The following is a 19,129-nucleotide window of genomic DNA, read 5'->3' as shown; positions in this document are numbered from 1 at the left end:
AGCCTGTGGCACCCGGTATTCCCAGGCGGTCTCCCATCCAAGTACTAACCAGGCCCGACCCTGCTTAGCTTCCGAGACCAGACGAGATCGGGGGCGTTCAGGGTGGTGTGGCCCTAGACGGCGGCGGAGGGCGCCCCTGCCCCGCTCGAGAAGCCGAGCCTCTCTGGGCTTCCCCGCCGCCGCCTCCCGCCCCAGGCCCCGCGCCGGGCGGGGCCGGGCCGGCCGGGTCCCGCGGGCTCCCAGGGACGGGGGTGATGGGCGGGGCGGGGCGGGGCGGGGCGGGGTGGGGGGCTGTCTCTCTATACACACACACACACACTCACACTCACTCACACTCACACAAGATGCGCCTCCACGGCTGGACTCGCCAAGGTGGAGCCCTCCCAGCCCCCCTCGTCTCCTCGCCCGGCCTCCTTCACCTACCCGCTGCCCACCCCCAGCGCGTCGCTGCCGCTGACTGCGCACGCGCGGGACGCTCGCCCTTTGACCCCAGCCAGGGGCCGCCCTCCCCCACAACCCCTTTCAGCTGCGCCCCCCCCCTCGCCCTGTGGGTGGGCTGCCGCCTATTCCCCCGGGCCAGGGCTGGGGCACAGCCAGTGTATGGGGCGTCTCTCTCTGGGGATGTGTCCCATGGGTGGGGTGGGGTGGCGTGGTTTGGGGGGCGCTGAAGAAATCAGTCCCCTCCATCTCCTACCTCTGGAAAACGCCCAAGCCCGTGGAGAACTGCCGGCACCGCTTCGTGGGGGCCGGGACCCTCCTCCGTGTCCTCCTGTGGCCCAGTCCAACGGGCCTGGGCCTGGCCGGGGCTGCATTGGACCCCGACCACCCTGGCGTGTGGACTCGCTAAAAATCGGCCATTAGATATTGGATTCCAGCTTCCTGGAGGTCATTTCACTAATGAGTGCACCGGAAAGAGTTTCCTAATCCATCTGTCAGGGTGGCAACTGAAGGAGAATTTTAAAGCTGACAGAATAGGCGAGGGAAGGCATAGGAGATTTCCACACCCAGCAAGGAAGACTTTCCCGAAATGGAAGAAAGAAACGAGCAAACAGAGACACCGGTAGCCCGCCCGGAAAAGAGTCTGCCCCTGAGAGAAAGCACCCTGACCAGGTTCACCCGTGGGTGGGTGGCGAGCTAGCGGCATTCAGAAGAGCGAGGCCCGCAGTCTGTGCGGAAGACACCTGCGCTCGGGTGTGTGTGGCGGCGCGATTCACAAGCAGCTCTAGATGTTAAACCAAGGAGAAGCCAGGGAGTTCCCAACGCCCCAGGTGTCCTCAGCCCACGACTGGCTGCTGTGGGAATGCGAAGCCCGGCTCCTTGTCTCAGAGCGGGGTTCCCAGGAGGATCAGGCTGAAGCTGGGACTTGGCCTCAAAGTGTCCCCTCGCATGGCCACCCCCTTCCCCTTCCTGCTCCTCTACTCCTGGTGCCCCTCCATCCAGGGGCCAGACCTTAAAGAGTCACCGCAAGAGAATCCTGGTCCCAAAGGAGCCTTCTGGGGGACCGGTGCTGAGAGAGGTTGTGGGCATGGCCCGCTGGGGCTCTGCCCGACCCAGGGCTGAGAGATGCCACCTCCCAGCTCTGGGTCCCTGCAGGAAGTGTTGGCAAGCACAGGGCCGGTCCTCCAAAGGCCCAGGTGCAGGGAGCCCAGGCCAAGCAGCCTGTGGAAGAAGCCACTTGCCGTGCCACCCCGGGAACAGGACTGCAGGCCCCGGCCCTTCCCACCTCCTCCTCCTCCTCCTCCTCCTCCCCCCCGCCCCGCCCCCACAGGGCACAGGGCTCAGAGACACCTCAGACTCTTGCTACCCAAAGTGCAAAGGGCATCAGTTGCTCCTCCAACCCCCCCCCCCCGCCCAGCAGACCACGTTGTCCAGCCAGCCCCCGGGCCTCCCTGGGGTGCCCAGCACAAAAGTGCAGACACCCACCGGACCCTCAGTCTCAGTTTTCGGAGGTTTTTGCCACTCTAAGGACCCGCAGGCCAGCTGGGCCTTCGGGCAGGACAGAGAGCCCCGGAATCCGACGTGGAGAGCTGCGTGTACGTCCCCATCAGGAGGCGGTCCCCACCTCCGCGGCTCTCCCCTTGCGGGGAGCGGCAGCCCAGCCGGCAGCCGCAGGGCCTCAGGGAAGACACCAGGCTGGGCCCCCGCGGCACAGCGGGGGCACGTCCCCCGCACTCACGCGACTTAGGGACGGCTGCTGGAGACTGCTGCGGCCACCCTGCTGCCGGGTTTCTGGAGGGCTTCCTGGAAGCAGCATCCACACCAAGCCCTTGGAAGGCCCAGGCGACGGAGGAGCCGGTCAGGCAGGGGCCGAGGATGGTGAGAGGCCGGGCGGGAAGGAGCGTGTCAGGCAGGGGCAGAGGACGGTGACCGGCCGGGCGGGGAGGAGCCGGTCAGGCGGGGGCCCAGGACAGTGACGGGCCTGGCCGGGGAGGAGTGCGTCAGGCAGGGGCAGAGGAGACGGGCTGGGTAAGGGTTAGGGTTACAGTTAGGGCACAATTCACAATCCCAAAGACGTGGAAGCGACCCGAGTGCCCATCCATCCAGGAGTGCATCAATAAAATGTGGCGCGTGGACACCACGGAGTGCCATTCGGCTGTGAGGAGCAGCGGTGAGAGGGCGCCTCTCGTGTTCTCCTGGCCAGAGCTGGAACCCGTTCCAGTAAGCCAAGTATCCCAAGAATGGACACACGAGCACCACGTGAGCGCGCTCACCAGCAAATTGGTACGAACGGATGGACGCCTAAGTGGACAGAGAGGAATCACCTTCATCGGGTGGGTGTCGGGCGGGCGGGTGGGGGGAGGGGAGGGGCATACACATCCATTAGGCATGGGGTGGGTGCGCACCGACTGGGGGATGGGCGCACTTGAAGCTCTGACCCGAGGGGGGAGGCTTGGAGAGGGCAAGGCACCCGACCTTAACATTGGTACCCCCACAATACGCTGGAACAACATGAGAGGTATATGAATAAGAACACAGGGGGGGCCGGGCGCGGTGGCTCACGCCTGTAATCCTAGCTCTCTGGGAGGCCGAGGCGGGCGGATTGCTCCAGGTCAGGAGTTCGAAACCAGCCTGAGCAAGAGCGAGACCCCGTCTCTACTAAAAATAGAAAGAAATTAATTGGCCAACTAATATATAGAGAAAAACACAGCCGGGCGTGGTGGTGCATGCCTGTAGTCCCAACTACTCGGGAGGCTGAGGCAGCAGGATTGCTTGAGCCCGGAGATTGAGGTTGCTGTGAGCTAGGCTGACGCCATGGCACTCACTCTAGCCTGGGCAGCAAAACGAGACTCTGTCTCAAAAAAAAAAAAAAAAAAGAACACAGGGGGGAGGGCGGCACGGGCAACACATGTCACCTGAATACTTGTACTCCCATCATCTGCTTGAAAAGAGAGAGAAAAGAAAATGCAATCCTAGAGGTAAGAGACACTTTTTAAAAATAATGAATCCGAAGAGAAAAGTAAAAGGAGGCCTGTGGAGCAGGTCTGGGTGTGACTCCGGATCCCCCAACATCAGGTGCCACCACCAAAGATTCCTGCGTGTAGCCCATAGAACCCCAAAAGCAACGGGATGAGTTCTGGTCACATACTCCCTCAAAATGACATCCTGGCCTTCTTCTGGAACTCCCTCCCCTCTCAGACTCTCAAGGTTTCCTCCAGCGTGTCGGTTCCCACAGAGCAGACCTTTGGTCTGAGACCTGACAGTCCAGAAGCCACGCATGCTGCCGCGTGGCGGCGGTGTCGCGGCTTGGGACAAGAGGAGGCCCCACGGTGCGGGCTGGGGCGCCAGGCACCGCGCGGGCGCTGAGGGTGGGGGTGACCCCCACCCCGGGCCGCCGCCGCGCTCCCAGAAAGGGGACAGAACAAGAGGCAAGAAAAAAAAAAAAAAAAAAAGCAGCAGCCTGTGGCACCCGGTATTCCCAGGCGGTCTCCCATCCAAGTACTAACCAGGCCCGACCCTGCTTAGCTTCCGAGACCAGACGAGATCGGGGGCGTTCAGGGTGGTGTGGCCCTAGACGGCGGCGGAGGGCGCCCCTGCCCCGCTCGAGAAGCCGAGCCTCTCTGGGCTTCCCCGCCGCCGCCTCCCGCCCCAGGCCCCGCGCCGGGCGGGGCCCGGGCCGGCCGGGTCCCGCGGGCTCCCAGGGACGGGGGTGATGGGCGGGGCGGGGCGGGGCGGGGCGGGGTGGGGGGCTGTCTCTCTATACACACACACACACACTCACACTCACTCACACTCACACAAGATGCGCCTCCACGGCTGGACTCGCCAAGGTGGAGCCCTCCCAGCCCCCCTCGTCTCCTCGCCCGGCCTCCTTCACCTACCCGCTGCCCACCCCCAGCGCGTCGCTGCCGCTGACTGCGCACGCGCGGGACGCTCGCCCTTTGACCCCAGCCAGGGGCCGCCCTCCCCCACAACCCCTTTCAGCTGCGCCCCCCCCCTCGCCCTGTGGGTGGGCTGCCGCCTATTCCCCCGGGCCAGGGCTGGGGCACAGCCAGTGTATGGGGCGTCTCTCTCTGGGGATGTGTCCCATGGGTGGGGTGGGGTGGCGTGGTTTGGGGGGCGCTGAAGAAATCAGTCCCCTCCATCTCCTACCTCTGGAAAACGCCCAAGCCCGTGGAGAACTGCCGGCACCGCTTCGTGGGGGCCGGGACCCTCCTCCGTGTCCTCCTGTGGCCCAGTCCAACGGGCCTGGGCCTGGCCGGGGCTGCATTGGACCCCGACCACCCTGGCGTGTGGACTCGCTAAAAATCGGCCATTAGATATTGGATTCCAGCTTCCTGGAGGTCATTTCACTAATGAGTGCACCGGAAAGAGTTTCCTAATCCATCTGTCAGGGTGGCAACTGAAGGAGAATTTTAAAGCTGACAGAATAGGCGAGGGAAGGCATAGGAGATTTCCACACCCAGCAAGGAAGACTTTCCCGAAATGGAAGAAAGAAACGAGCAAACAGAGACACCGGTAGCCCGCCCGGAAAAGAGTCTGCCCCTGAGAGAAAGCACCCTGACCAGGTTCACCCGTGGGTGGGTGGCGAGCTAGCGGCATTCAGAAGAGCGAGGCCCGCAGTCTGTGCGGAAGACACCTGCGCTCGGGTGTGTGTGGCGGCGCGATTCACAAGCAGCTCTAGATGTTAAACCAAGGAGAAGCCAGGGAGTTCCCAACGCCCCAGGTGTCCTCAGCCCACGACTGGCTGCTGTGGGAATGCGAAGCCCGGCTCCTTGTCTCAGAGCGGGGTTCCCAGGAGGATCAGGCTGAAGCTGGGACTTGGCCTCAAAGTGTCCCCTCGCATGGCCACCCCCTTCCCCTTCCTGCTCCTCTACTCCTGGTGCCCCTCCATCCAGGGGCCAGACCTTAAAGAGTCACCGCAAGAGAATCCTGGTCCCAAAGGAGCCTTCTGGGGGACCGGTGCTGAGAGAGGTTGTGGGCATGGCCCGCTGGGGCTCTGCCCGACCCAGGGCTGAGAGATGCCACCTCCCAGCTCTGGGTCCCTGCAGGAAGTGTTGGCAAGCACAGGGCCGGTCCTCCAAAGGCCCAGGTGCAGGGAGCCCAGGCCAAGCAGCCTGTGGAAGAAGCCACTTGCCGTGCCACCCCGGGAACAGGACTGCAGGCCCCGGCCCTTCCCACCTCCTCCTCCTCCTCCTCCTCCTCCCCCCCGCCCCGCCCCCACAGGGCACAGGGCTCAGAGACACCTCAGACTCTTGCTACCCAAAGTGCAAAGGGCATCAGTTGCTCCTCCAACCCCCCCCCCCCCCCCCGCCCAGCAGACCACGTTGTCCAGCCAGCCCCCGGGCCTCCCTGGGGTGCCCAGCACAAAAGTGCAGACACCCACCGGACCCTCAGTCTCAGTTTTCGGAGGTTTTTGCCACTCTAAGGACCCGCAGGCCAGCTGGGCCTTCGGGCAGGACAGAGAGCCCCGGAATCCGACGTGGAGAGCTGCGTGTACGTCCCCATCAGGAGGCGGTCCCCACCTCCGCGGCTCTCCCCTTGCGGGGAGCGGCAGCCCAGCCGGCAGCCGCAGGGCCTCAGGGAAGACACCAGGCTGGGCCCCCGCGGCACAGCGGGGGCACGTCCCCCGCACTCACGCGACTTAGGGACGGCTGCTGGAGACTGCTGCGGCCACCCTGCTGCCGGGTTTCTGGAGGGCTTCCTGGAAGCAGCATCCACACCAAGCCCTTGGAAGGCCCAGGCGACGGAGGAGCCGGTCAGGCAGGGGCCGAGGACGGTGAGAGGCCGGGCGGGAAGGAGCGTGTCAGGCAGGGGCAGAGGACGGTGACCGGCCGGGCGGGGAGGAGCCGGTCAGGCGGGGGCCCAGGACAGTGACGGGCCTGGCCGGGGAGGAGTGCGTCAGGCAGGGGCAGAGGAGACGGGCTGGGTAAGGGTTAGGGTTACAGTTAGGGCACAATTCACAATCCCAAAGACGTGGAAGCGACCCGAGTGCCCATCCATCCAGGAGTGCATCAATAAAATGTGGCGCGTGGACACCACGGAGTGCCATTCGGCTGTGAGGAGCAGCGGTGAGAGGGCGCCTCTCGTGTTCTCCTGGCCAGAGCTGGAACCCGTTCCAGGAAGCCAAGTATCCCAAGAATGGACACACGAGCACCACGTGAGCGCGCTCACCAGCAAATTGGTACGAACGGATGGACGCCTAAGTGGACAGAGAGGAATCACCTTCATCGGGTGGGTGTCGGGCGGGCGGGTGGGGGGAGGGGAGGGGCATACACATCCATTAGGCATGGGGTGGGTGCGCACCGACTGGGGGATGGGCGCACTTGAAGCTCTGACCCGAGGGGGGAGGCTTGGAGAGGGCAAGGCACCCGACCTTAACATTGGTACCCCCACAATACGCTGGAACAACATGAGAGGTATATGAATAAGAACACAGGGGGGGCCGGGCGCGGTGGCTCACGCCTGTAATCCTAGCTCTCTGGGAGGCCGAGGCGGGCGGATTGCTCCAGGTCAGGAGTTCGAAACCAGCCTGAGCAAGAGCGAGACCCCGTCTCTACTAAAAATAGAAAGAAATTAATTGGCCAACTAATATATAGAGAAAAACACAGCCGGGCGTGGTGGTGCATGCCTGTAGTCCCAACTACTCGGGAGGCTGAGGCAGCAGGATTGCTTGAGCCCGGAGATTGAGGTTGCTGTGAGCTAGGCTGACGCCATGGCACTCACTCTAGCCTGGGCAGCAAAACGAGACTCTGTCTCAAAAAAAAAAAAAAAAAGAACACAGGGGGGAGGGCGGCACGGGCAACACATGTCACCTGAATACTTGTACTCCCATCATCTGCTTGAAAAGAGAGAGAAAAGAAAATGCAATCCTAGAGGTAAGAGACACTTTTTAAAAATAATGAATCCGAAGAGAAAAGTAAAAGGAGGCCTGTGGAGCAGGTCTGGGTGTGACTCCGGATCCCCCAACATCAGGTGCCACCACCAAAGATTCCTGCGTGTAGCCCATAGAACCCCAAAAGCAACGGGATGAGTTCTGGTCACATACTCCCTCAAAATGACATCCTGGCCTTCTTCTGGAACTCCCTCCCCTCTCAGACTCTCAAGGTTTCCTCCAGCGTGTCGGTTCCCACAGAGCAGACCTTTGGTCTGAGACCTGACAGTCCAGAAGCCACGCATGCTGCCGCGTGGCGGCGGTGTCGCGGCTTGGGACAAGAGGAGGCCCCACGGTGCGGGCTGGGGCGCCAGGCACCGCGCGGGCGCTGAGGGTGGGGGTGACCCCCACCCCGGGCCGCCGCCGCGCTCCCAGAAAGGGGACAGAACAAGAGGCAAGAAAAAAAAAAAAAAAAAAAGCAGCAGCCTGTGGCACCCGGTATTCCCAGGCGGTCTCCCATCCAAGTACTAACCAGGCCCGACCCTGCTTAGCTTCCGAGACCAGACGAGATCGGGGGCGTTCAGGGTGGTGTGGCCCTAGACGGCGGCGGAGGGCGCCCCTGCCCCGCTCGAGAAGCCGAGCCTCTCTGGGCTTCCCCGCCGCCGCCTCCCGCCCCAGGCCCCGCGCCGGGCGGGGCCGGGCCGGCCGGGTCCCGCGGGCTCCCAGGGACGGGGGTGATGGGCGGGGCGGGGCGGGGCGGGGCGGGGTGGGGGGCTGTCTCTCTATACACACACACACACACTCACACTCACTCACACTCACACAAGATGCGCCTCCACGGCTGGACTCGCCAAGGTGGAGCCCTCCCAGCCCCCCTCGTCTCCTCGCCCGGCCTCCTTCACCTACCCGCTGCCCACCCCCAGCGCGTCGCTGCCGCTGACTGCGCACGCGCGGGACGCTCGCCCTTTGACCCCAGCCAGGGGCCGCCCTCCCCCACAACCCCTTTCAGCTGCGCCCCCCCCCTCGCCCTGTGGGTGGGCTGCCGCCTATTCCCCCGGGCCAGGGCTGGGGCACAGCCAGTGTATGGGGCGTCTCTCTCTGGGGATGTGTCCCATGGGTGGGGTGGGGTGGCGTGGTTTGGGGGGCGCTGAAGAAATCAGTCCCCTCCATCTCCTACCTCTGGAAAACGCCCAAGCCCGTGGAGAACTGCCGGCACCGCTTCGTGGGGGCCGGGACCCTCCTCCGTGTCCTCCTGTGGCCCAGTCCAACGGGCCTGGGCCTGGCCGGGGCTGCATTGGACCCCGACCACCCTGGCGTGTGGACTCGCTAAAAATCGGCCATTAGATATTGGATTCCAGCTTCCTGGAGGTCATTTCACTAATGAGTGCACCGGAAAGAGTTTCCTAATCCATCTGTCAGGGTGGCAACTGAAGGAGAATTTTAAAGCTGACAGAATAGGCGAGGGAAGGCATAGGAGATTTCCACACCCAGCAAGGAAGACTTTCCCGAAATGGAAGAAAGAAACGAGCAAACAGAGACACCGGTAGCCCGCCCGGAAAAGAGTCTGCCCCTGAGAGAAAGCACCCTGACCAGGTTCACCCGTGGGTGGGTGGCGAGCTAGCGGCATTCAGAAGAGCGAGGCCCGCAGTCTGTGCGGAAGACACCTGCGCTCGGGTGTGTGTGGCGGCGCGATTCACAAGCAGCTCTAGATGTTAAACCAAGGAGAAGCCAGGGAGTTCCCAACGCCCCAGGTGTCCTCAGCCCACGACTGGCTGCTGTGGGAATGCGAAGCCCGGCTCCTTGTCTCAGAGCGGGGTTCCCAGGAGGATCAGGCTGAAGCTGGGACTTGGCCTCAAAGTGTCCCCTCGCATGGCCACCCCCTTCCCCTTCCTGCTCCTCTACTCCTGGTGCCCCTCCATCCAGGGGCCAGACCTTAAAGAGTCACCGCAAGAGAATCCTGGTCCCAAAGGAGCCTTCTGGGGGACCGGTGCTGAGAGAGGTTGTGGGCATGGCCCGCTGGGGCTCTGCCCGACCCAGGGCTGAGAGATGCCACCTCCCAGCTCTGGGTCCCTGCAGGAAGTGTTGGCAAGCACAGGGCCGGTCCTCCAAAGGCCCAGGTGCAGGGAGCCCAGGCCAAGCAGCCTGTGGAAGAAGCCACTTGCCGTGCCACCCCGGGAACAGGACTGCAGGCCCCGGCCCTTCCCACCTCCTCCTCCTCCTCCTCCTCCTCCCCCCCGCCCCGCCCCCACAGGGCACAGGGCTCAGAGACACCTCAGACTCTTGCTACCCAAAGTGCAAAGGGCATCAGTTGCTCCTCCAACCCCCCCCCCCCCCGCCCAGCAGACCACGTTGTCCAGCCAGCCCCCGGGCCTCCCTGGGGTGCCCAGCACAAAAGTGCAGACACCCACCGGACCCTCAGTCTCAGTTTTCGGAGGTTTTTGCCACTCTAAGGACCCGCAGGCCAGCTGGGCCTTCGGGCAGGACAGAGAGCCCCGGAATCCGACGTGGAGAGCTGCGTGTACGTCCCCATCAGGAGGCGGTCCCCACCTCCGCGGCTCTCCCCTTGCGGGGAGCGGCAGCCCAGCCGGCAGCCGCAGGGCCTCAGGGAAGACACCAGGCTGGGCCCCCGCGGCACAGCGGGGGCACGTCCCCCGCACTCACGCGACTTAGGGACGGCTGCTGGAGACTGCTGCGGCCACCCTGCTGCCGGGTTTCTGGAGGGCTTCCTGGAAGCAGCATCCACACCAAGCCCTTGGAAGGCCCAGGCGACGGAGGAGCCGGTCAGGCAGGGGCCGAGGACGGTGAGAGGCCGGGCGGGAAGGAGCGTGTCAGGCAGGGGCAGAGGACGGTGACCGGCCGGGCGGGGAGGAGCCGGTCAGGCGGGGGCCCAGGACAGTGACGGGCCTGGCCGGGGAGGAGTGCGTCAGGCAGGGGCAGAGGAGACGGGCTGGGTAAGGGTTAGGGTTACAGTTAGGGCACAATTCACAATCCCAAAGACGTGGAAGCGACCCGAGTGCCCATCCATCCAGGAGTGCATCAATAAAATGTGGCGCGTGGACACCACGGAGTGCCATTCGGCTGTGAGGAGCAGCGGTGAGAGGGCGCCTCTCGTGTTCTCCTGGCCAGAGCTGGAACCCGTTCCAGGAAGCCAAGTATCCCAAGAATGGACACACGAGCACCACGTGAGCGCGCTCACCAGCAAATTGGTACGAACGGATGGACGCCTAAGTGGACAGAGAGGAATCACCTTCATCGGGTGGGTGTCGGGCGGGCGGGTGGGGGGAGGGGAGGGGCATACACATCCATTAGGCATGGGGTGGGTGCGCACCGACTGGGGGATGGGCGCACTTGAAGCTCTGACCCGAGGGGGGAGGCTTGGAGAGGGCAAGGCACCCGACCTTAACATTGGTACCCCCACAATACGCTGGAACAACATGAGAGGTATATGAATAAGAACACAGGGGGGGCCGGGCGCGGTGGCTCACGCCTGTAATCCTAGCTCTCTGGGAGGCCGAGGCGGGCGGATTGCTCCAGGTCAGGAGTTCGAAACCAGCCTGAGCAAGAGCGAGACCCCGTCTCTACTAAAAATAGAAAGAAATTAATTGGCCAACTAATATATAGAGAAAAACACAGCCGGGCGTGGTGGTGCATGCCTGTAGTCCCAACTACTCGGGAGGCTGAGGCAGCAGGATTGCTTGAGCCCGGAGATTGAGGTTGCTGTGAGCTAGGCTGACGCCATGGCACTCACTCTAGCCTGGGCAGCAAAACGAGACTCTGTCTCAAAAAAAAAAAAAAAAAGAACACAGGGGGGAGGGCGGCACGGGCAACACATGTCACCTGAATACTTGTACTCCCATCATCTGCTTGAAAAGAGAGAGAAAAGAAAATGCAATCCTAGAGGTAAGAGACACTTTTTAAAAATAATGAATCCGAAGAGAAAAGTAAAAGGAGGCCTGTGGAGCAGGTCTGGGTGTGACTCCGGATCCCCCAACATCAGGTGCCACCACCAAAGATTCCTGCGTGTAGCCCATAGAACCCCAAAAGCAACGGGATGAGTTCTGGTCACATACTCCCTCAAAATGACATCCTGGCCTTCTTCTGGAACTCCCTCCCCTCTCAGACTCTCAAGGTTTCCTCCAGCGTGTCGGTTCCCACAGAGCAGACCTTTGGTCTGAGACCTGACAGTCCAGAAGCCACGCATGCTGCCGCGTGGCGGCGGTGTCGCGGCTTGGGACAAGAGGAGGCCCCACGGTGCGGGCTGGGGCGCCAGGCACCGCGCGGGCGCTGAGGGTGGGGGTGACCCCCACCCCGGGCCGCCGCCGCGCTCCCAGAAAGGGGACAGAACAAGAGGCAAGAAAAAAAAAAAAAAAAAAAGCAGCAGCCTGTGGCACCCGGTATTCCCAGGCGGTCTCCCATCCAAGTACTAACCAGGCCCGACCCTGCTTAGCTTCCGAGACCAGACGAGATCGGGGGCGTTCAGGGTGGTGTGGCCCTAGACGGCGGCGGAGGGCGCCCCTGCCCCGCTCGAGAAGCCGAGCCTCTCTGGGCTTCCCCGCCGCCGCCTCCCGCCCCAGGCCCCGCGCCGGGCGGGGCCCGGGCCGGCCGGGTCCCGCGGGCTCCCAGGGACGGGGGTGATGGGCGGGGCGGGGCGGGGCGGGGCGGGGTGGGGGGCTGTCTCTCTATACACACACACACACACTCACACTCACTCACACTCACACAAGATGCGCCTCCACGGCTGGACTCGCCAAGGTGGAGCCCTCCCAGCCCCCCTCGTCTCCTCGCCCGGCCTCCTTCACCTACCCGCTGCCCACCCCCAGCGCGTCGCTGCCGCTGACTGCGCACGCGCGGGACGCTCGCCCTTTGACCCCAGCCAGGGGCCGCCCTCCCCCACAAACCCTTTCAGCTGCGCCCCCCCCCTCGCCCTGTGGGTGGGCTGCCGCCTATTCCCCCGGGCCAGGGCTGGGGCACAGCCAGTGTATGGGGCGTCTCTCTCTGGGGATGTGTCCCATGGGTGGGGTGGGGTGGCGTGGTTTGGGGGGCGCTGAAGAAATCAGTCCCCTCCATCTCCTACCTCTGGAAAACGCCCAAGCCCGTGGAGAACTGCCGGCACCGCTTCGTGGGGGCCGGGACCCTCCTCCGTGTCCTCCTGTGGCCCAGTCCAACGGGCCTGGGCCTGGCCGGGGCTGCATTGGACCCCGACCACCCTGGCGTGTGGACTCGCTAAAAATCGGCCATTAGATATTGGATTCCAGCTTCCTGGAGGTCATTTCACTAATGAGTGCACCGGAAAGAGTTTCCTAATCCATCTGTCAGGGTGGCAACTGAAGGAGAATTTTAAAGCTGACAGAATAGGCGAGGGAAGGCATAGGAGATTTCCACACCCAGCAAGGAAGACTTTCCCGAAATGGAAGAAAGAAACGAGCAAACAGAGACACCGGTAGCCCGCCCGGAAAAGAGCCTGCCCCTGAGAGAAAGCACCCTGACCAGGTTCACCCGTGGGTGGGTGGCGAGCTAGCGGCATTCAGAAGAGCGAGGCCCGCAGTCTGTGCGGAAGACACCTGCGCTCGGGTGTGTGTGGCGGCGCGATTCACAAGCAGCTCTAGATGTTAAACCAAGGAGAAGCCAGGGAGTTCCCAACGCCCCAGGTGTCCTCAGCCCACGACTGGCTGCTGTGGGAATGCGAAGCCCGGCTCCTTGTCTCAGAGCGGGGTTCCCAGGAGGATCAGGCTGAAGCTGGGACTTGGCCTCAAAGTGTCCCCTCGCATGGCCACCCCCTTCCCCTTCCTGCTCCTCTACTCCTGGTGCCCCTCCATCCAGGGGCCAGACCTTAAAGAGTCACCGCAAGAGAATCCTGGTCCCAAAGGAGCCTTCTGGGGGACCGGTGCTGAGAGAGGTTGTGGGCATGGCCCGCTGGGGCTCTGCCCGACCCAGGGCTGAGAGATGCCACCTCCCAGCTCTGGGTCCCTGCAGGAAGTGTTGGCAAGCACAGGGCCGGTCCTCCAAAGGCCCAGGTGCAGGGAGCCCAGGCCAAGCAGCCTGTGGAAGAAGCCACTTGCCGTGCCACCCCGGGAACAGGACTGCAGGCCCCGGCCCTTCCCACCTCCTCCTCCTCCTCCTCCTCCTCCCCCCCGCCCCGCCCCCACAGGGCACAGGGCTCAGAGACACCTCAGACTCTTGCTACCCAAAGTGCAAAGGGCATCAGTTGCTCCTCCAACCCCCCCCCCCGCCCAGCAGACCACGTTGTCCAGCCAGCCCCCGGGCCTCCCTGGGGTGCCCAGCACAAAAGTGCAGACACCCACCGGACCCTCAGTCTCAGTTTTCGGAGGTTTTTGCCACTCTAAGGACCCGCAGGCCAGCTGGGCCTTCGGGCAGGACAGAGAGCCCCGGAATCCGACGTGGAGAGCTGCGTGTACGTCCCCATCAGGAGGCGGTCCCCACCTCCGCGGCTCTCCCCTTGCGGGGAGCGGCAGCCCAGCCGGCAGCCGCAGGGCCTCAGGGAAGACACCAGGCTGGGCCCCCGCGGCACAGCGGGGGCACGTCCCCCGCACTCACGCGACTTAGGGACGGCTGCTGGAGACTGCTGCGGCCACCCTGCTGCCGGGTTTCTGGAGGGCTTCCTGGAAGCAGCATCCACACCAAGCCCTTGGAAGGCCCAGGCGACGGAGGAGCCGGTCAGGCAGGGGCCGAGGATGGTGAGAGGCCGGGCGGGAAGGAGCGTGTCAGGCAGGGGCAGAGGACGGTGACCGGCCGGGCGGGGAGGAGCCGGTCAGGCGGGGGCCCAGGACAGTGACGGGCCTGGCCGGGGAGGAGTGCGTCAGGCAGGGGCAGAGGAGACGGGCTGGGTAAGGGTTAGGGTTACAGTTAGGGCACAATTCACAATCCCAAAGACGTGGAAGCGACCCGAGTGCCCATCCATCCAGGAGTGCATCAATAAAATGTGGCGCGTGGACACCACGGAGTGCCATTCGGCTGTGAGGAGCAGCGGTGAGAGGGCGCCTCTCGTGTTCTCCTGGCCAGAGCTGGAACCCGTTCCAGGAAGCCAAGTATCCCAAGAATGGACACACGAGCACCACGTGAGCGCGCTCACCAGCAAATTGGTACGAACGGATGGACGCCTAAGTGGACAGAGAGGAATCACCTTCATCGGGTGGGTGTCGGGCGGGCGGGTGGGGGGAGGGGAGGGGCATACACATCCATTAGGCATGGGGTGGGTGCGCACCGACTGGGGGATGGGCGCACTTGAAGCTCTGACCCGAGGGGGGAGGCTTGGAGAGGGCAAGGCACCCGACCTTAACATTGGTACCCCCACAATACGCTGGAACAACATGAGAGGTATATGAATAAGAACACAGGGGGGGCCGGGCGCGGTGGCTCACGCCTGTAATCCTAGCTCTCTGGGAGGCCGAGGCGGGCGGATTGCTCCAGGTCAGGAGTTCGAAACCAGCCTGAGCAAGAGCGAGACCCCGTCTCTACTAAAAATAGAAAGAAATTAATTGGCCAACTAATATATAGAGAAAAACACAGCCGGGCGTGGTGGTGCATGCCTGTAGTCCCAACTACTCGGGAGGCTGAGGCAGCAGGATTGCTTGAGCCCGGAGATTGAGGTTGCTGTGAGCTAGGCTGACGCCATGGCACTCACTCTAGCCTGGGCAGCAAAACGAGACTCTGTCTCAAAAAAAAAAAAAAAAAGAACACAGGGGGGAGGGCGGCACGGGCAACACATGTCACCTGAATACTTGTACTCCCATCATCTGCTTGAAAAGAGAGAGAAAAGAAAATGCAATCCTAGAGGTAAGAGACACTTTTTAAAAATAATGAATCCGAAGAGAAAAGTAAAAGGAGGCCTGTGGAGCAGGTCTGGGTGTGACTCCGGATCCCCCAACATCAGGTGCCACCACCAAAGATTCCTGCGTGTAGCCCATAGAACCCCAAAAGCAACGGGATGAGTTCTGGTCACATACTCCCTCAAAATGACATCCTGGCCTTCTTCTGGAACTCCCTCCCCTCTCAGACTCTCAAGGTTTCCTCCAGCGTGTCGGTTCCCACAGAGCAGACCTTTGGTCTGAGACCTGACAGTCCAGAAGCCACGCATGCTGCCGCGTGGCGGCGGTGTCGCGGCTTGGGACAAGAGGAGGCCCCACGGTGCGGGCTGGGGCGCCAGGCACCGCGCGGGCGCTGAGGGTGGGGGTGACCCCCACCCCGGGCCGCCGCCGCGCTCCCAGAAAGGGGACAGAACAAGAGGCAAGAAAAAAAAAAAAAAAAAAAGCAGCAGCCTGTGGCACCCGGTATTCCCAGGCGGTCTCCCATCCAAGTACTAACCAGGCCCGACCCTGCTTAGCTTCCGAGACCAGACGAGATCGGGGGCGTTCAGGGTGGTGTGGCCCTAGACGGCGGCGGAGGGCGCCCCTGCCCCGCTCGAGAAGCCGAGCCTCTCTGGGCTTCCCCGCCGCCGCCTCCCGCCCCAGGCCCCGCGCCGGGCGGGGCCGGGCCGGCCGGGTCCCGCGGGCTCCCAGGGACGGGGGTGATGGGCGGGGCGGGGCGGGGCGGGGCGGGGTGGGGGGCTGTCTCTCTATACACACACACACACACTCACACTCACTCACACTCACACAAGATGCGCCTCCACGGCTGGACTCGCCAAGGTGGAGCCCTCCCAGCCCCCCTCGTCTCCTCGCCCGGCCTCCTTCACCTACCCGCTGCCCACCCCCAGCGCGTCGCTGCCGCTGACTGCGCACGCGCGGGACGCTCGCCCTTTGACCCCAGCCAGGGGCCGCCCTCCCCCACAACCCCTTTCAGCTGCGCCCCCCCCCTCGCCCTGTGGGTGGGCTGCCGCCTATTCCCCCGGGCCAGGGCTGGGGCACAGCCAGTGTATGGGGCGTCTCTCTCTGGGGATGTGTCCCATGGGTGGGGTGGGGTGGCGTGGTTTGGGGGGCGCTGAAGAAATCAGTCCCCTCCATCTCCTACCTCTGGAAAACGCCCAAGCCCGTGGAGAACTGCCGGCACCGCTTCGTGGGGGCCGGGACCCTCCTCCGTGTCCTCCTGTGGCCCAGTCCAACGGGCCTGGGCCTGGCCGGGGCTGCATTGGACCCCGACCACCCTGGCGTGTGGACTCGCTAAAAATCGGCCATTAGATATTGGATTCCAGCTTCCTGGAGGTCATTTCACTAATGAGTGCACCGGAAAGAGTTTCCTAATCCATCTGTCAGGGTGGCAACTGAAGGAGAATTTTAAAGCTGACAGAATAGGCGAGGGAAGGCATAGGAGATTTCCACACCCAGCAAGGAAGACTTTCCCGAAATGGAAGAAAGAAACGAGCAAACAGAGACACCGGTAGCCCGCCCGGAAAAGAGTCTGCCCCTGAGAGAAAGCACCCTGACCAGGTTCACCCGTGGGTGGGTGGCGAGCTAGCGGCATTCAGAAGAGCGAGGCCCGCAGTCTGTGCGGAAGACACCTGCGCTCGGGTGTGTGTGGCGGCGCGATTCACAAGCAGCTCTAGATGTTAAACCAAGGAGAAGCCAGGGAGTTCCCAACGCCCCAGGTGTCCTCAGCCCACGACTGGCTGCTGTGGGAATGCGAAGCCCGGCTCCTTGTCTCAGAGCGGGGTTCCCAGGAGGATCAGGCTGAAGCTGGGACTTGGCCTCAAAGTGTCCCCTCGCATGGCCACCCCCTTCCCCTTCCTGCTCCTCTACTCCTGGTGCCCCTCCATCCAGGGGCCAGACCTTAAAGAGTCACCGCAAGAGAATCCTGGTCCCAAAGGAGCCTTCTGGGGGACCGGTGCTGAGAGAGGTTGTGGGCATGGCCCGCTGGGGCTCTGCCCGACCCAGGGCTGAGAGATGCCACCTCCCAGCTCTGGGTCCCTGCAGGAAGTGTTGGCAAGCACAGGGCCGGTCCTCCAAAGGCCCAGGTGCAGGGAGCCCAGGCCAAGCAGCCTGTGGAAGAAGCCACTTGCCGTGCCACCCCGGGAACAGGACTGCAGGCCCCGGCCCTTCCCACCTCCTCCTCCTCCTCCTCCTCCTCCCCCCCGCCCCGCCCCCACAGGGCACAGGGCTCAGAGACACCTCAGACTCTTGCTACCCAAAGTGCAAAGGGCATCAGTTGCTCCTCCAACCCCCCCCCCCCCCCCCGCCCAGCAGACCACGTTGTCCAGCCAGCCCCCGGGCCTCCCTGGGGTGCCCAGCACAAAAGTGCAGACACCCACCGGACCCTCAGTCTCAGTTTTCGGAGGTTTTTGCCACTCTAAGGACCCGCAGGCCAGCTGGGCCTTCGGGCAGGACAGAGAGCCCCGGAATCCGACGTGGAGAGCTGCGTGTACGTCCCCATCAGGAGGCGGTCCCCACCTCCGCGGCTCTCCCCTTGCGGGGAGCGGCAGCCCAGCCGGCAGCCGCAGGGCCTCAGGGAAGACACCAGGCTGGGCCCCCGCGGCACAGCGGGGGCACGTCCCCCGCACTCACGCGACTTAGGGACGGCTGCTGGAGACTGCTGCGGCCACCCTGCTGCCGGGTTTCTGGAGGGCTTCCTGGAAGCAGCATCCACACCAAGCCCTTGGAAGGCCCAGGCGACGGAGGAGCCGGTCAGGCAGGGGCCGAGGACGGTGAGAGGCCGGGCGGGAAGGAGCGTGTCAGGCAGGGGCAGAGGACGGTGACCGGCCGGGCGGGGAGGAGCCGGTCAGGCGGGGGCCCAGGACAGTGACGGGCCTGGCCGGGGAGGAGTGCGTCAGGCAGGGGCAGAGGAGACGGGCTGGGTAAGGGTTAGGGTTACAGTTAGGGCACAATTCACAATCCCAAAGACGTGGAAGCGACCCGAGTGCCCATCCATCCAGGAGTGCATCAATAAAATGTGGCGCGTGGACACCACGGAGTGCCATTCGGCTGTGAGGAGCAGCGGTGAGAGGGCGCCTCTCGTGTTCTCCTGGCCAGAGCTGGAACCCGTTCCAGGAAGCCAAGTATCCCAAGAATGGACACACGAGCACCACGTGAGCGCGCTCACCAGCAAATTGGTACGAACGGATGGACGCCTAAGTGGACAGAGAGGAATCACCTTCATCGGGTGGGTGTCGGGCGGGCGGGTGGGGGGAGGGGAGGGGCATACACATCCATTAGGCATGGGGTGGGTGCGCACCGACTGGGGGATGGGCGCACTTGAAGCTCTGACCCGAGGGGGGAGGCTTGGAGAGGGCAAGGCACCCGACCTTAACATTGGTACCCCCACAATACGCTGGAACAACATGAGAGGTATATGAATAAGAACACAGGGGGGGCCGGGCGCGGTGGCTCACGCCTGTAATCCTAGCTCTCTGGGAGGCCGAGGCGGGCGGATTGCTCCAGGTCAGGAGTTCGAAACCAGCCTGAGCAAGAGCGAGACCCCGTCTCTACTAAAAATAGAAAGAAATTAATTGGCCAACTAATATATAGAGAAAAACACAGCCGGGCGTGGTGGTGCATGCCTGTAGTCCCAACTACTCGGGAGGCTGAGGCAGCAGGATTGCTTGAGCCCGGAGATTGAGGTTGCTGTGAGCTAGGCTGACGCCATGGCACTCACTCTAGCCTGGGCAGCAAAACGAGACTCTGTCTCAAAAAAAAAAAAAAAAGAACACAGGGGGGAGGGCGGCACGGGCAACACATGTCACCTGAATACTTGTACTCCCATCATCTGCTTGAAAAGAGAGAGAAAAGAAAATGCAATCCTAGAGGTAAGAGACACTTTTTAAAAATAATGAATCCGAAGAGAAAAGTAAAAGGAGGCCTGTGGAGCAGGTCTGGGTGTGACTCCGGATCCCCCAACATCAGGTGCCACCACCAAAGATTCCTGCGTGTA

The 19,129-nt window shown here is 63.2% G+C and overlaps 5 non-coding genes across 5 annotated transcripts; all 5 read right to left on the bottom strand.

The window, feature by feature from the left end:
- On the bottom strand, nt 1-119 carry LOC142876591 (5S ribosomal RNA). Its single transcript, XR_012923491.1, has one exon. It is a non-coding gene; the product is annotated as a 5S ribosomal RNA (ribosomal RNA).
- Nucleotides 120-3,895: 3,776 nt separating this feature from the next.
- LOC142876590 (5S ribosomal RNA) lies at nt 3,896-4,014 on the bottom strand. The gene has a single exon (XR_012923490.1). It is a non-coding gene; the product is annotated as a 5S ribosomal RNA (ribosomal RNA).
- A 3,781-nt stretch (nt 4,015-7,795) lies between these two features.
- LOC142876589 (5S ribosomal RNA) lies at nt 7,796-7,914 on the bottom strand. The gene has a single exon (XR_012923489.1). It is a non-coding gene; the product is annotated as a 5S ribosomal RNA (ribosomal RNA).
- A 3,777-nt stretch (nt 7,915-11,691) lies between these two features.
- LOC142876588 (5S ribosomal RNA) lies at nt 11,692-11,810 on the bottom strand. The gene has a single exon (XR_012923488.1). It is a non-coding gene; the product is annotated as a 5S ribosomal RNA (ribosomal RNA).
- A 3,775-nt stretch (nt 11,811-15,585) lies between these two features.
- LOC142876587 (5S ribosomal RNA) lies at nt 15,586-15,704 on the bottom strand. Its single transcript, XR_012923487.1, has one exon. It is a non-coding gene; the product is annotated as a 5S ribosomal RNA (ribosomal RNA).
- Nucleotides 15,705-19,129: the final 3,425 nt, after the last annotated feature.

Source organism: Microcebus murinus, chromosome 15 (assembly GCF_040939455.1).
Source record: "Microcebus murinus isolate Inina chromosome 15, M.murinus_Inina_mat1.0, whole genome shotgun sequence".
NCBI classification, from domain to species: domain Eukaryota; kingdom Metazoa; phylum Chordata; class Mammalia; order Primates; family Cheirogaleidae; genus Microcebus; species Microcebus murinus.
Note: the sequence above shows the minus strand (reverse complement) of the source record. Positions and strands in the feature narration are given on the sequence as shown.